The 14,915-nt window shown below is 39.0% G+C and overlaps 1 protein-coding gene across 3 annotated transcripts in view; it reads right to left on the bottom strand.

Annotated features, from left to right (window-relative positions):
• UVRAG (UV radiation resistance associated) overlaps window positions 1-14,915 on the bottom strand; it is a 301,824-nt gene that overhangs the window by 32,546 nt on the left and 254,363 nt on the right. The window lies entirely within an intron of this gene.

The raw sequence follows: 14,915 nt of genomic DNA, 5'->3' as shown, positions 1-14,915 counted from the left end.
CGTTGAAAAAAAAAAAAAAAAGGTAGCCTCTTCCTCTCCTGCTTCCTTGCCTCCTAAAGTTAGAGAAGACAAGGAATGGCCACGTATGGAATTAGCACATTTCAAAGAGCTCTACAGGGTTTGCTGTCGTTAACTCCAGGGACACATACTGCAAAACCAGTATTTGGTTTTCGATACTGAAGGCTGGCAGTAGATACTCTGGGCACATTCAGCCCTTCATTCCCTGACCTTCCCCTTTGTATAACCAAGGGCAATGTCGTGCTCCTCTCTAATTTCCAACAGTGTCTGACAGTGCTAGGGCTCGGTTAATGCTTATTAAACAAATAAATAGCAAGCCACTTTTGTTAGAAGCTGTGCTCTGTTTTTCTCTCATTCCTAACTTTCCTCTTGTCCAGAACCAGGACTTACAGCTGTAGAGCTGGTATGAGGAAACTATGGCCTGTGGATGGATCTGGTCTTAGTTTTACTTATTTCTGCTAGAGTTGATTTTTTAAAATTAGGTCCTTCTATGTACCTTGGGCAACTTGCTAATGGTTTTCATCTGTCTATTCCTTGCCTTCTCTAACTCTGTCTCTGACTACCTCTTGCTTTTAACTGGTCACAACAGCGATCTAAATATATGTGCATATTCATACACGTGCTCTCTCTCTCTCTCTCTCTCTCTCTCTCACACACACACACACACACACACACACACACACACAAAACATTAAATGCACAATAAATGGGGACGCCTGGGTGGCTGAGTCGGTTAAGCGTCCGACTTTGGCTCAGGTCATGATCTCGAGGTCCATGAGTTCGAGCCCCGCGTCAGGCTCTGTGCTGACAGCTCAGAGCCTGAAGCCTGTTTCAGATTCTGTGTCTCCCTCTTTCTCTCTCCTCCCCTGCTCATGCTCTGTCTCTCTCTTCTCAAAAATAAATAAACGTTAAAAAAAATACACAATAGGGGCGCCTGGGTGGCTCAGTTGGTTGGGTGTCTGACTTCGGCTCAGGCCATGATCTCGCGGTCCGTGAGATCGAGCCCCGCGTCGGGCTCTGTGCTGACAGCTCAGAGCCTGGAGCCTGTTTCAGATTCTGTGTCTCCCTCTCTCTGACCTTCCCCCATTCATGCTCTGTCTCTCTCTGTCTCAAAAATGAATAAATGTTAAAAAAAATACACAACAAATGTACAAGGCCCTGTGGAAATGTATTTTTCAAATGATGTGATATATATGAAGAAAGTACTTTGTAAGCTGTATACTGGTGTACTAACATGAAAGATAATCAGTCTTGAAGTTTTACTTTTCCAGCACCTAAATTTAAAAGTGGCTAAGCCAAACTTCTAAATATTTTCCTCTCTTAAAAAATAAAACCACTACTAGGGCACCTGGCTGGCTCAGTCAGTAGAGCATGCGACTCTCGATCTCGGGGTTGTGAGTTCGAGCCCCACCACATTGGATGGAGAGATTACTTAAAGATAAAAAAAAATCTTAAAAAAAGAAACAAACAATAAAACCGCTACCAATAACAACAAAATCAAACTTTTCTTTTGTTTGTATCTACTACTTCACTGATTTTTTTACTTAAGTGTGAGTGACACTAACAGAATTTACTCTCACTACCCTGAACCGCTAAAGGAAAACCCCCAAGCCTAACCAGATCTCTCGAATGGTCTGAATATACACAAAAAATAAGGAAGTAGAAACAGAGAATGTTAAAACTCAAAGGTATTTTGAATATTATTTAAGGCAATCCTTTTCTTTTGCAGATGGGGAAACTGAAGCCCAGAAAGGGGCAATAAATTCTCCAGGACCGCATGTTTTCATAGCAGAGATACTATTAGCTAGAGCCTCGTTCTCACAACCATGTTATTCCACCATCTACCCCAAAGTCTGAGAAGAAAATTGGTTGAAATACTTGAGAAGACAAAGGGAAAATATTCTTTTCCTTTTCCAAAGCTAGCTTGGTGACCTAAATCACCTCCTGAGATTTGTTGACCTTGAATTATAAGATCTACTCCATATTAAATGACATCATTTCTTATATTAGTATAAAAGCATTTTTTCCATACATTGATAAAAGTAAAATGGCTGATATCCCAATGTGACATTCCTGAATTCATTGTTTCAATAAAAAAGTGAAATTGTTTACACATGGCATGGAAATTTCACCTGTGATTCATACTGAAAAATATTAAATATCAACACACACACACACACACACACACACACACACACACACACCCCCATACTGAAATAACACTAAGCTATGTGTCCCTGAGCCAGTACATAGTCAATTGCCTGCTGCAGGCTCCACAATGGAAGGTGGGTGTTGAATTCTTTTCACAGACCACAACAAAACTTTTTCTTCAAGTCTGATTTCAACCAAAAAAGGAAAATGTGGGAATTCTAAGCCTCTACCCAGGTCTTAACCCTGCATTTGCTGTATAGCATTATCATTTTTTAATCACAGAATCCTAGGACATTATATCTTAAAGAGACCCTGGAGACCATTTTTCCAACCTCCTTCCTTTCATAAATGAAGAAACTAAGGCTCAGTAAGGCAAGTGTCCTGCCCAAGGTCACAGCTGATCAGGGACCAAGCCAAGGCTGGATTTAAAATTTTTTTTTAATTTTTTAAATCCAAGTATAATTAACATACTTGTTATGTTAACTACATTCAACATTCAACATTTGTGCATTCTACATTCATTTTTCCGATTCAACAATTCTATACGTTATTCGGGTGCTCACCACAATAAGTGTACTCTTAATCCCCATCACCTATTTTACCCATCCCCCAGCCACCTTCCCTCTGGCAACCACCAGTTAATGTTCTCTGTTTCTCTGTATTTCGGTCTGTTTTTGTTTGTCTCTTTTTGCTATGTTCATTTGTTTCTAAAATTCCAAATATGAGTGAAATCATATGGTATTTGTCTTTCTCTGACGGACTTATTTCACTTAGGTCCATCCATGTTGTTGCATATGGCAAGATCTCTCCTTTTTATGGCTGAGTACTATTCCTGTGCATGTGTGTGTGTGTGTGTGTGTGTGTGTGTGTGTGTGTGTGTGTCTCACATCTTACATTCCATTGTGTGTATGTGTATACTGCTTTCCTATCTTGGCTATTGTAAATAATGCTGCAATAAACATTGGACGCATATATCTTTTTGAATTAGTATTTTTGTTTTCTTTGGGTAATACCCAGTAGTGGAGCTGGATCATACGGTAGTTCTGTTTTTAATTTTTTGAGAAACCTCCATACTGTTTTCCACAGTGGCTGCACCAGTTTGAATTCCCTCCACCAGTGCATGCGGGTTCCTTTTTCTCCACATCCTTGCCAACACTTGCTGTTTCTTGGTTTTTGATTTTACGAGGCTAGAGTTTCTTTTCTTTTTTAGGCTAGAATTTCTTCAAACAAATTTTTTTAAGGTTTATTTATTTTTGAGAGAGAGAGAGAGAGCGGAACCAGGGGAGGGGCAGAGAGAGGAGGAGACACAGAATCCAAAGCAGGCTCCAGGCTCTGAGCTGTCAGCACAGAGCTCAACACGGGCCTCAAACCCATGAACCACGCGTGAGCCAAAGTCAGATGCTTAACTGATTGAGCCACCCAGGTGCCCCTTGGCTATGATTTCTTAATAACAACTCCAAATTCTTTCTACCATGTCACCCTTTTAATTTTCAACATATAAAACCAAAAAAATTCACACATAATACATATATATATTAAAATTTAAAAATAAAGTACATGTACTGTTTAGTAAGTCTAAACTGCTATAAGGCTTATAATGAAAAAGCAAATTCTTTGCTCTTCAGTAACAACTTCTTCATATTTCTAAATAGTGTGATTATATTAATTTTCCTATTATTTCCTATTCTTCTCAGTTTTAAACATCATCTACTGTGTTCCTACTATGAAAAATGAAAATTTAGATTTTATATTACTCTTCCCTTACACAAACATTTTATCCCCTCATCCATACATCACCTATGACTTTCTCGTAAAGAATGTGAGGATTTAACTCTCTACCCTCCCAAATATACTTCTCTTCACCCTTAAGATATTAAATATCACAATTTTTGTTAGCTCAATATTTAGTGCTTACCTTATTATATATGCAGAAATACTTTTCACTGCTAAGCCATGTAACAACATACTATTCCTTTTTTGTACTTTTTTGGGTTTGCTTTTCCTAAACTGATAATTGTCATTTTTCCTAGTTGTTGGGTACCTATCTTGAAGACAGTGTTAATTGTTGAGTACTTATATACTTATCACTAGATCCCCCCTAAACTAGAACAAAACCTTAAAATTCTTCTCAGTCTGATTAAATACACCACATAACCTACCAGGTCCATTTCCCCCTTGGAAGCACCCCTCTTCTCTGTTCCATTCTGAACTTGCTGCTCTCGGGGCCTTCTCCACTGCTCCCTTCTCAGAACTTTCCTTCCCCATCATCTCTTCTGTGTCAAAGCTGTTGTTTTAGATCTCATGACTTCTCTCTTGATTTACTGCCTCATCATGGTAGTGCATATCCTATAACAGTTTTCTGGGAAAGGGGAACATGGGAGGCATCTTTTTTGACACCTTGAATATTTAAAAATACCTTTATTCTATTCTCACACTTGAATGATAGTTTGTCTGGGTATAGAATCCAAGGCTGAAATAATTTCCCTTGAAAATTTCTAAAATAATGTTTCACTGCCATTTATTTTTTTTATTAAAAAAATTTTTTTTAAATTATTATGTTTATTTATTTTGAGAGAGAGACAGACAGAGTACAAGTGGGGGAGGGGCAGAGAGAGAGGGAAACACAGAATCCAAAGCAGGCTCCAGGCTCTGAGCTGTCAGCACAGAGCCTGATGTGGGGCTCGAACTCACAAACCACGAGATGATGACCTGAGCTGAAGTCGGACGCTTAACCGACTGAGCCACCCAGGCGTGCCCTGTTTCAGTGCCATTTAACTGTGCATATGGGAACTGAGAAACCTGGTAACATTCTGATTCTTGATCCTTTGTATGTGAGTTGATTCTTCTTTCTGGATGTTTTTGGGATTTTATTCTTTAACCCCAGTATTTTAAAAGTTCACAGTGCTAAGCCTCTGTTTTGGTGTTTTTCATTCATTGTGCTGGGCACATTGTGAGACCTTTCAATATGAAAACTGTTATCCCCTAATTCTTCTTTTCTTCTCCTTCTCCTCCTCCTCCTTCTTTTCTTCTTATTGTTATTAGCAGCAGTAGTATTTTGTCATCTGCTCTTTCCCTACTTTCTGTTACTTCTGGGTTTCTTTCTTCTTCTTCCTCCTTTTTCTTTTAGGTTTGAAAAAACATTCACGGCATTATGAATGAGACTGTAAAAGCTCATCAGATAGTCTATGCAGTGCTTGCTAACTGGGGGGGGGGGGGGGGTTCACTGTAGAGTGAGTGAGGATTGAAGCCTAGCCCTTTCTGTGGGGCACACATCAATCCCAGTAGTTCTCATTGCTGGGACTATATTTCTCCAGAGGGAATCCTCCAATCTTCTGCCTAGGAATATAATCTAGATCCCATTCTGAGAGTAGGAAAAAGCGGTTGGGGGAATTCAGTGTTGGTATGTTGGACTTTAACTGAATCCCCTCGTTTTCGGTAAGGCATCTTATTTCTTGACCCTGTGTACCGGGCAGTTCGGAGTTCAGAGCTTCTCTGGTTCAATTTTTTCAGAAAGTAAACCTCCAATCTCCCACTGGGGTGTGTGCAGGGGTAATTGCTTGGCTATGAAGTGTGGATGAAGTGAACTGGCACTCTTATTTCTCTTTCTATAGAATTTCAAGCAATTCTCCTGTTTTTTAGACCTATTCCTTATTCTACACTCTATGAGGTACTTCATACCTCCGAATCTCAAGTCCTTCTGGAGGGCTATGGCTTGAATTACATGGTTACTTGAAAGCTCTAGGCTTCCTTTCTCTCCATTCTGCCAACTCAGTTTATCACTCATTTATTTGTTTGCATTTTTCTAAAATTTTGTTGACTATCACTCACTCTCGTCTCTTCTGTTCTCTTCAACCCCATGAGTTTGCAAGTTTAAATTATTTTATCTAGTGCCACTAATAAATAGCATTTCAATGGGGAGCTGACATAAACGAGTATGACACAAATGAGTAAATTCAATTTGTTTATCATGCAGTCCCCTACATACATAACAGCTTTTTCATACTGGCTAACAACCTTCCGGACAGCCTTTTACAGAGTACTCAATAGAGCTCTATTTCCTGTCTCTAAGTCTCTCTCTAGGCATCCTCCATCTGGCCATATTCTCTTCTTTATCTTTATGTATTTTGGGAGAGAGAGAGAGAGAGAGAGAGAGAGAGAGAGAGAGAGAAGGGAAGGGGCAGAGAGAGGGAGAGGGAGAATCCCAAGCAGGCTCTGCACTGTCAGCACAGAGCCCAACATGGGGCCCAACACGGGGCTCCATTTCAGGAATGCGGAGATGAAGATCTGAGCTGAATACTTAACTGACTGAGCCATCCAGGTGCCCCCATGTGGCAATATTCCATCTGTTCTCAAGGTGTGGATACAAGTTCCATTTCCTGTAGGTAGCTTTCCCTGACTCCTCCAGGATGAGGGAACATTTTACACCACTCCCCAAATCCCTTCCCGCACCAAGTTTGCATGTGCTGTCTTTGGAAAGCCTTAACTAACTGAGTAGGTACTTGATAAATATTTGTTAATTAGTAAGTGAGATCAATGCTGTGGGGAGGGAATGAGAGGCATCATGACGCACTGCAATGAGCTTCGATGCAAAAGATCTGGATGTGAACAACAGCACTGTCAGTTACTAGTTGTTTGACTTTGGGTAAGTCATTCACTTCTCTGAGGAGTTTCAGCTTCCTTACTTATAAAATGGGAAATGTTACCTCTCTTGCAGAGCTGTTGTGAAGTTTAAATAAGATAAAGTGTACAGAGCACCCCAAACAATATGTGGTACATAAGCGCTCAATAAACTATACTTATTACCATTATAATACATATATACTCCGTATATAATCATCATCAGAGCATCTACTACTAGGCTGGGCATAAAACTGGTGCCCAAAGATGGCTTATCACTTAACTCATTAGAATGAGTGTCAGAAAGGAGGGGGCGGGGGGGAGTTCAACTCAAAGGAAAAAAAATCTTAAGTACATTGTTCACTTTTTTACATGGCAATTTTTACTAATTTACTAAGCTTCTGACTGCAAGCACTCTAAAGAGGCAGTAATGAACACGATACATGTCAATATCTTTAAAATAATTGCACAGTGAAATGGAAAGACATGATGTGGGTGGTCAGAAGATCTGGGTGACTGAGCTCTACTGTATGATCATCAGCAAGTGCCTCCCTGCTCTGGCTAGCCAAATAATTTTCAAACTTTTTTTTTTCTTCTGTAGCTCTAGAATCCTTTGTTCAAATGAAATATTATGTAGAAGCCCAAAGCGTAAAGCAAATAAGGAACTCCTCTAACTAAGGGAAGTGGTGGAGTAGAATTAGAGCTCAGACAGGCATTCCCATCTTGCAGGTTAAACAAACGCTCCTGAGCTACATCATCTTGATGAGCCTTTCAAAGTTTTGTGAGTCCACTTTCAATGCTCTAACATTACAGGTTTGTACCATGTATATAAGGATTTTGATATAAAAATATGGTTTGCACAGCACACATTCACAGTGTGAGACAGGAAAGAACATCAGCCCAGTCAGCCCCATTTCTGACTTTGCCCACTTCTGATGGTATCAGAAGTCAAACTTGGCGAAGAGGGTGTCAAACCTTTATGTGTTCACTTGAGGGGTAGGTTTTGATGGAAGAGCCTACAGAAGATACCTTTCTGAACACCTCAGGGGAAGTATATGAAAATAGAAGGGGTAGGATGAGGTTCAGTCTTATATACTATACTATGTCAGGTAGAGCTGACCCACTATTAAAATGTACATACTTTAGGAAAGGAATAAATCTAAATTTTTATTAAGTAATTCTTTAACAAGTTAACTGTGGTGATGTATTAGCAGAAACAGGGAAAAAAAAAAAAAGGAGTGAGGCCAAGGAGGAAAAGACAAAGGACAGGGAAAGGGGAGAAAGAACTACATTTACTAAGTTCCTACATATTCTATTCTTTCATTCAACAAGTATTTATTTAGTGTCCACCAGGGTAGGCCCTGTAAATCAGCTCTGTCTCTGGAATGACAGGCCTGGACTCACAGTCTGTTCTCACCACATAATATATGAAATCTTGAACGAGTCACATAACCAATCTGTGCCTTGGCTGTAGAACATGAGCAACACTCCAGAGGCGGCTCTGAAGGTTAGGTTCAAAGACTGAAGTTCTCTTTTCTCTAAAAAAAATCTTATTTCACATTCCTCAAAACCTGCCCTCACCAAGTACTATCAATACCACACTTCCCTAAAGAGCTCCTTCTGCTCTCACTTCTGATTGGGGAAGGGGGGGTGCCAAGAAACCCAGGCAAATAAAATATTGCTTTGGGTCTGTCTAACTGCCTCAAATTAGTCTCTGAAATAAACACCTTTTGTAACAACTTCCTACTTAACCACCACCCAAAGAGTCTAAGCAGTTTTTAAGTGGAATTTTGGTTTCAATTAGCTTGAATTTCGGCTTTACTTTGATTGGTTTAGAACTCCACAGGAGCAATTAAACTTTTGTGCAACTCTATCATAGGCTAGTAGGTGAAAACTACACATGATAAATGAGATGGGAAGTGGGAAGAAGAATGTTCGGTGGTTTCCCTGAAAAAATGAACAAATGCTATTGTCTATTAGCAAAAGAAAATCCCCATACAAACCAGGAAGATCTGGCTTTATAGTTACTGGAACAAGTTAAAGAAAAGAAAACAGGAGCACAGAATACATTTAGACCTCAGCAGACAATTATAACCATGTCAATTCCATTAAAGTATCTTTCCTTATCTTCCTCTCCCACACCATCTTCTTGTATAAAAATACAATTTGATTTCATCCAAATCACTGTGAGTTTCACCAAATTAGATCAACTATGATGTTAGAGCCTTTGTAGTTGAAATTGACTAGTTCCTACAGCTTGGTGAATGGTACTACTCCACTGAAGGAGTAAGACCATTTGCAGCTCCGTAGATCATATTTTAAAATAAAGCGTGACTGTACTTCTAAGAAATAAATGCTGAGCTCTTATACTCAGTGAGCATCTGCTTATTGAGCTAAGAGAGCTAATTTAATATCAAAGTACTCAATTTTGTTTTTATTTTTTAAACACACAATTTTTCCAGGCCAAGAAAGACTCCAGGGGTTCAGGAATCATTTTGTCATTTAGGTTTTGGCAGGAGAAATTCAGTTTAGACAACAGACACATGCACATGCATGCGCACGTGCACACACACACAGACACACACACACACAGACACACACACACACTCTTCCAAACTATATTCATCTACACAAGGCCACTTACTGTGTGGCTTATTAGTTCCATATGGGACTTGAGCTAAGCTGCATGATATGTTTGATACAAACCGTCTGTTACCGTGAGGGAATGTGGATTAATACAATGCTTCAATAAAGGTTACTAAAAGATCAACACTTTCGTGATGGGATTACAATGAATTTGACTACAAAGAGAACTGGTCTACAGGAATTGAAAAAATAAGAAATGAAAAACGTACATATGCATCAAAGACTTAACTTTGGAGTTTTGGCTTATGTAGTCAAAAATCTCTATTGGACTAGTTACCAATATTTCAATTCATTTTTAAATGCTAAGGTTTCACTGACATGAAAAGAACTAGATTAAGAGCTTTAAAAAAAAGGGCACCACCATGTCAAAAATAAAATCTGCTTTCTTAGAAGAAACAACTCTTTCAAAGATATGGAAAAGCTACTTAAGGAATATTTAATATGAGCAATAATATTGTTTCTTACAGTGAGTCATTGCAATATATACCTCTAAGGAAAAGTATAAAAACCTGATTATGGGCCTCTAGTTGCAAGAATAGCCTAAGTACTTTTCCATTCCCGTCTACAAACCATGCCAGTTCTTTTCCAAAATAGATATGTTATAATGTAAACACTGGACACAGCTGACCTCAGACCTCAGAAAAGCCTGAAAGTCAGGTCTAAAAGCTTGAAAATCTAAGAAATGGCAATGTTTCTTCTATTCCTCCTCCCAGTTATACTACCAACTACTCTTAGAGTCATGGGATTCATATTAGAGCTGAATGGCACCTTTGAGAGCATCAGCCCACCTGCCTCATTGACCCTGTACGGTTAAGTGCAAGGTTACGTGGCCTAAGGTTGAACAGATTGAGTCCAGGGAGAGAAAACGTTTGCTGAGTTCTAACCACAGGCTCTTTTCTTTACATCACTTGTTGTATTTCTGAAACATAGGTTATATCTGAGCCAAACTTATCATTGTAAAATCTGTCATATCAAAAACACTTCAATTAAGATGGTCCTTTGCTTCAGCATCTTATGTTTGCCAGAAACTAACTAGAAGCCCTATTAAATTGACGCAACTCTGGGGTCAACCTGATCGGTAAGTGTGGTCTCTGTCGCGGCCAATTCTTAGGAGTTGCTAAAGAGGGTCAATAAAGCACACTGTAAATGGACAAGCAAGGCAGAACTGGAAATCTGTCAAAGGCAGGCAAATCATACCCTTGATAGCAACTGCGATCAGCTGTAATTAATGATCATCAAAGGTTATGTTCTCAGGAGGCTAAAGGCTATGTGAGTGGACAAACTTGTATAGGATCCACTGAAGCAGATATGCTGTCAGGTCCAGCTCCCTGCCCTCGTGTTTAATAGTCCTGGGCATACTGATTTACCCCAAACTACCTTGTATTCACCTTTGACCCAATCTGGAGTCCTGACTCCCGTAGGGGCTATACGTTGTTCCCGACACGGTTCAAACTCAGAATTTCTGCTTCTCGTTCACTGACTTTGATGTTATCTTGGTGCAAAGAACTCTATCAGACTAAGAAGGTCACAGTCTAATAAGGCAGAAACTGTTTTCTAGGATGACTTATAAATGAAATCACAAAGTATTTAGCCTCTTGTGTCTGTCTTCCTTCATTTATGTTTTTCAGATTCATCTATGTTGTTACATGCATGAGTAGCTCATTCCCTTCCATTGCTGAGTGGTATTCTGTTGTATGAATACACCATAAATTGTCCATCTGTATGCCAGTTGATGAACATATGGGTTGTTTCATGTTTGGGCTATTATGAATGAAGATCCTATAAACATTTGGGCACAGGTTTTTGTTTGAACTTGTATTTTTATTTCTCTCGGACCAATACTTACCTGTGGAACACCACAGAAATACGTCTAACTGTATTTTAAAAATGCCAAACTGTTATCCTAAGTGGCTATACAATTTCACATTCCCATCAGTCATATATGAATGTTTCAGTTGCTGTACATCATCATCATCAGGAATGCATACTGTCAGTTCTTAAAAAATCTTAGCCATTCTAGTAAATATGCAGTGGTACCTTCTTATACTTTTAATCTGCATTTCCCGAATCACTAACAACATTGAGCATCTTTTCATATGCTTTTCTTGCCATCTGTATCTCTTCTTCTGGCCCTCTTGTACTTTCTGTAAGCTACTTCTGATGAATACCTGATACATCTGACTATACCCTCTGATTAATCTTAACACCTTCTAATCGATAATCCTCTCATTAGTACCATTTCTACTTAATCTAGAATAGATTCTCCGTATAACACCATCACAATCCTATTTGTACTAAGGAGCCACAGGGAGCTCTTGTGTATGTAGAAGTAAAAAAAAAAAAAAAAAAAAAAGAAAATGCTATTTATGAATGCAGGGATTCCCTCACAGAAATTTAGGTAAATCTAAGTATCAGTTTTATTGGAATAAAAAATGCCCTTCTATCAGTTGTTAGAACTTTGATTACATAGGAATACAGAAGCCCATTCTGGCATCTCCCCAGCCATGTACAGTGACCACAGTACCTGATATAATCACTGGTAGAAATTACTTAATTCAGTCCAACAAAAAATTATCGAACGGTGCGTGTGTGTGTGTGTGTGTGTGTGTCTATGGGGAGCGGTGATAAAAATAGAAATGAAGATATGTATATGCTGTTGTTTGTAAATAGGGACAATTTGGAAACTGAATATATGCTAAGCCTTTAGTCAGGTTGCAGGGTGGAATAATGACTGTGTTACTATAATGAAAATAATGCCATATAGCTGCTAATATATTTACGGAGTGATTAACTATGTGCTAAGCATTTCACACTGCGTTATTTCATACAGTCCTCACTATGACCCACTTACAACTGAGGATACTAGGAGTTAATAAGTGGTAGCACTTGAACTGGTACCCCAGGTTTGTCTGACCCTTGCCCTTTGAACTCTTAACCACTTCAGAGTGATGATGAGAAGGGTAATACCAATAGCATCTACAGTCCTTCTCAACCTGCAATCTGTGCCAGGCATGGAACTTGACTGTTTACTTAAGTCATTTCATTTAACCTTCATAATAACCCCATGAGATAGGTAGGTGGTATAATTTCCAGTGCACACATGACAGAGTTTAAAAGGTTAAAGGAGCTGCCTGAAACTTCACAGCTATGCAAGCAGAAGAGCCGGGATTTGAATTCAACTGATACTTTACATCCCAGCACACAGTCTAAATACTGCTTACACGTTGGTGAGAAAAGATTTTCCCATTCGTGATTTGATTCCAATACTTAGAAAGAGACTCTCAGCTCTTCAGAGAAACACATTCCTTCTCTTGATATCAGACATTTGACAACAGCTACATCTCGACTCAGCTGTTGTTCAGCTAAGCTCTACATATTTAGTCTTCTAAAATCTTTGCTTGTAAGTTAATCCCTACAGCCTCTTCATCATTCTTTACGTCTCTGAACTCCCTCCAGTTTCCCTTAAAGAATCTGGTAACGAGGTGCCCTAAATGGAACACAGTTTTCCAGAACGCTCCTTTCTCTCACTAATGATTTTTTTCCCTTAAAATATTAATTTTACTATAACATCCACTTCATGTCCTTCATGTTTTTTTCGTGCAATTCTTCTGACCTCACATGAATAGCACTGGCATCTAAAGCCCATGTGTCCACTGTTTAGTCTCTCCAGTTGATCATAAATAAATGTAGTTTCAAAAAAGGAAAAACAAAACCACAATGGCAATGAACTGTCAAGTCACGCTGCTCCTCGAACCGGGCAGATCCTCTTATAATTTGGTCTGGAATAAATTTATTCACCTTTGATCTCACCAAGTCATTGAATGAAAAACAATTCATCCGCCATACATGTACAGAATGTCCACTGCAGGCAAGGCGTGCAAAGTATGACGGGGTGTCATGAAATGCCTCAGCCGTGGATGCTCCCTTTAAGGAGGTTACCTTTTTACATGCACATGGAAGGAAAGGACAACCTTCGATGAGAGTTTGAAGGGCTGGGTAGTAGTCACAATTTTAAGATGGTCACCAAGACCTTCGTTCCCTGGTGTTATTACTCCCCTGATTATTTTATGTCTATGGCAAAGGGAGATCATCTGGATAGGCCTAATCTAATCACACGAGGCCTTTAAAAGGAGAAAGTTTTCTCTGGCTGGCAACAGAAGAGAACGTTCTGAAAGATCTGAACTGTGAGAAGGGCTTGATGGGACATTATTGGTCTGAAAATGGAGGGGTCATGTAAGAAGGAATGCAGGAGGCCTCTAGGAGCAAAGGCTGGCCCCTGGCTAAAAGCCAGCAAGTAAATGTAAACTTCAGACCTACAGCTGCAAGCAACTGGATTCTGCCAACAATTTAAATGAGCTTGGAAGTGGATTATTCCCAAGAGCTTCCAGATAAGAGCCCAGCCTGACCAACACCTTGATTCTGGCTTTCTGAGACCCTGAGCAGAGAAACCAGATGAGCCCACCCAGACTTCTGACCTAGAGAGCTTTGAGATAAAAGTGCACGGGGTTTAAGCTGCTACATTTGTGGTGATTTGTTATGAAGCAACAGAAAACTGAAAAAGGTGAAAAAGATTACTTCTACCTTTTACCTGAAGATATCTGAAATGGATTCAGGGGATAATGCAGCCTGGGCAGTTAGTTCCTTGACAGACAACATTTCTGTATGTCTGCTATGTGTCAGCACAAAGGGGATAGCTCTATACAAGGGCACAGAGGTTTTTAGTTAGCAAATAATATTTTGAACATTAAACACATGCTGGGACATACTTCTCTAAGGGCTAATTTAAGTGCTCAGGGGAAGGGGTTAGAGACGCTGAAGAATCATCTCCAACTTTATCTATTTTGGGGAGTCTGAGTTTTTGTTCTCCAGAGATACTGATTCTCTAAAATATTCTGCAAGATTCTGTCAGGCTAAGAGCCAAATCTGGATGTTCAAATTTATAGAAGACAGACTGAATAACTGAAAACACATGAATGACAAGTTCAGAACAGGACAAAATCTTTGGTGGTTAAAGCAAAGCACAGCAGTAAGTGACCTTGTTTATCAAGCTGGGAAAACACAACACATTGTACATAATAATCTTTTTCAAGTATAAAATAATCTTTTTCAAGTATAACGGTCACGAGTCAAGAACCACAATATAAGTAAGACAAGCATGTTCACTACCATCATAGCACAAATTAAGTCAGAGAAAGTTACGAGTTATAAAAATGGGGGGGGGGGGATGGCAAAATGATCATTTTTTAGAGATGATATATGATTATACATCAAGACAATCCAAGCAAACCAACTGAAAACTCATCACAGACTATAAGATAATTCAGTAGAAAATTTAGAAACAAAAATCATTAGTCTTCTTTTATAGAAATAACAATCAATTAAAATATTACATGGTGCCATTTTATTATTTTTTTTTTATTTTTTTTTTATTTTTTTTTCATGGTGCCATTTTAAATAGCAACAAAGATAAACTATCTAGAAAT

This window comes from Herpailurus yagouaroundi, unplaced genomic scaffold (genome assembly GCF_014898765.1).
Source record: "Herpailurus yagouaroundi ecotype Mexico unplaced genomic scaffold, PumYag 180, whole genome shotgun sequence".
Lineage (NCBI taxonomy): Eukaryota > Metazoa > Chordata > Mammalia > Carnivora > Felidae > Herpailurus > Herpailurus yagouaroundi.
The sequence above is the reverse complement of the archived record's forward strand: the minus strand, read 5'-3'. Positions and strand labels throughout refer to the sequence as shown.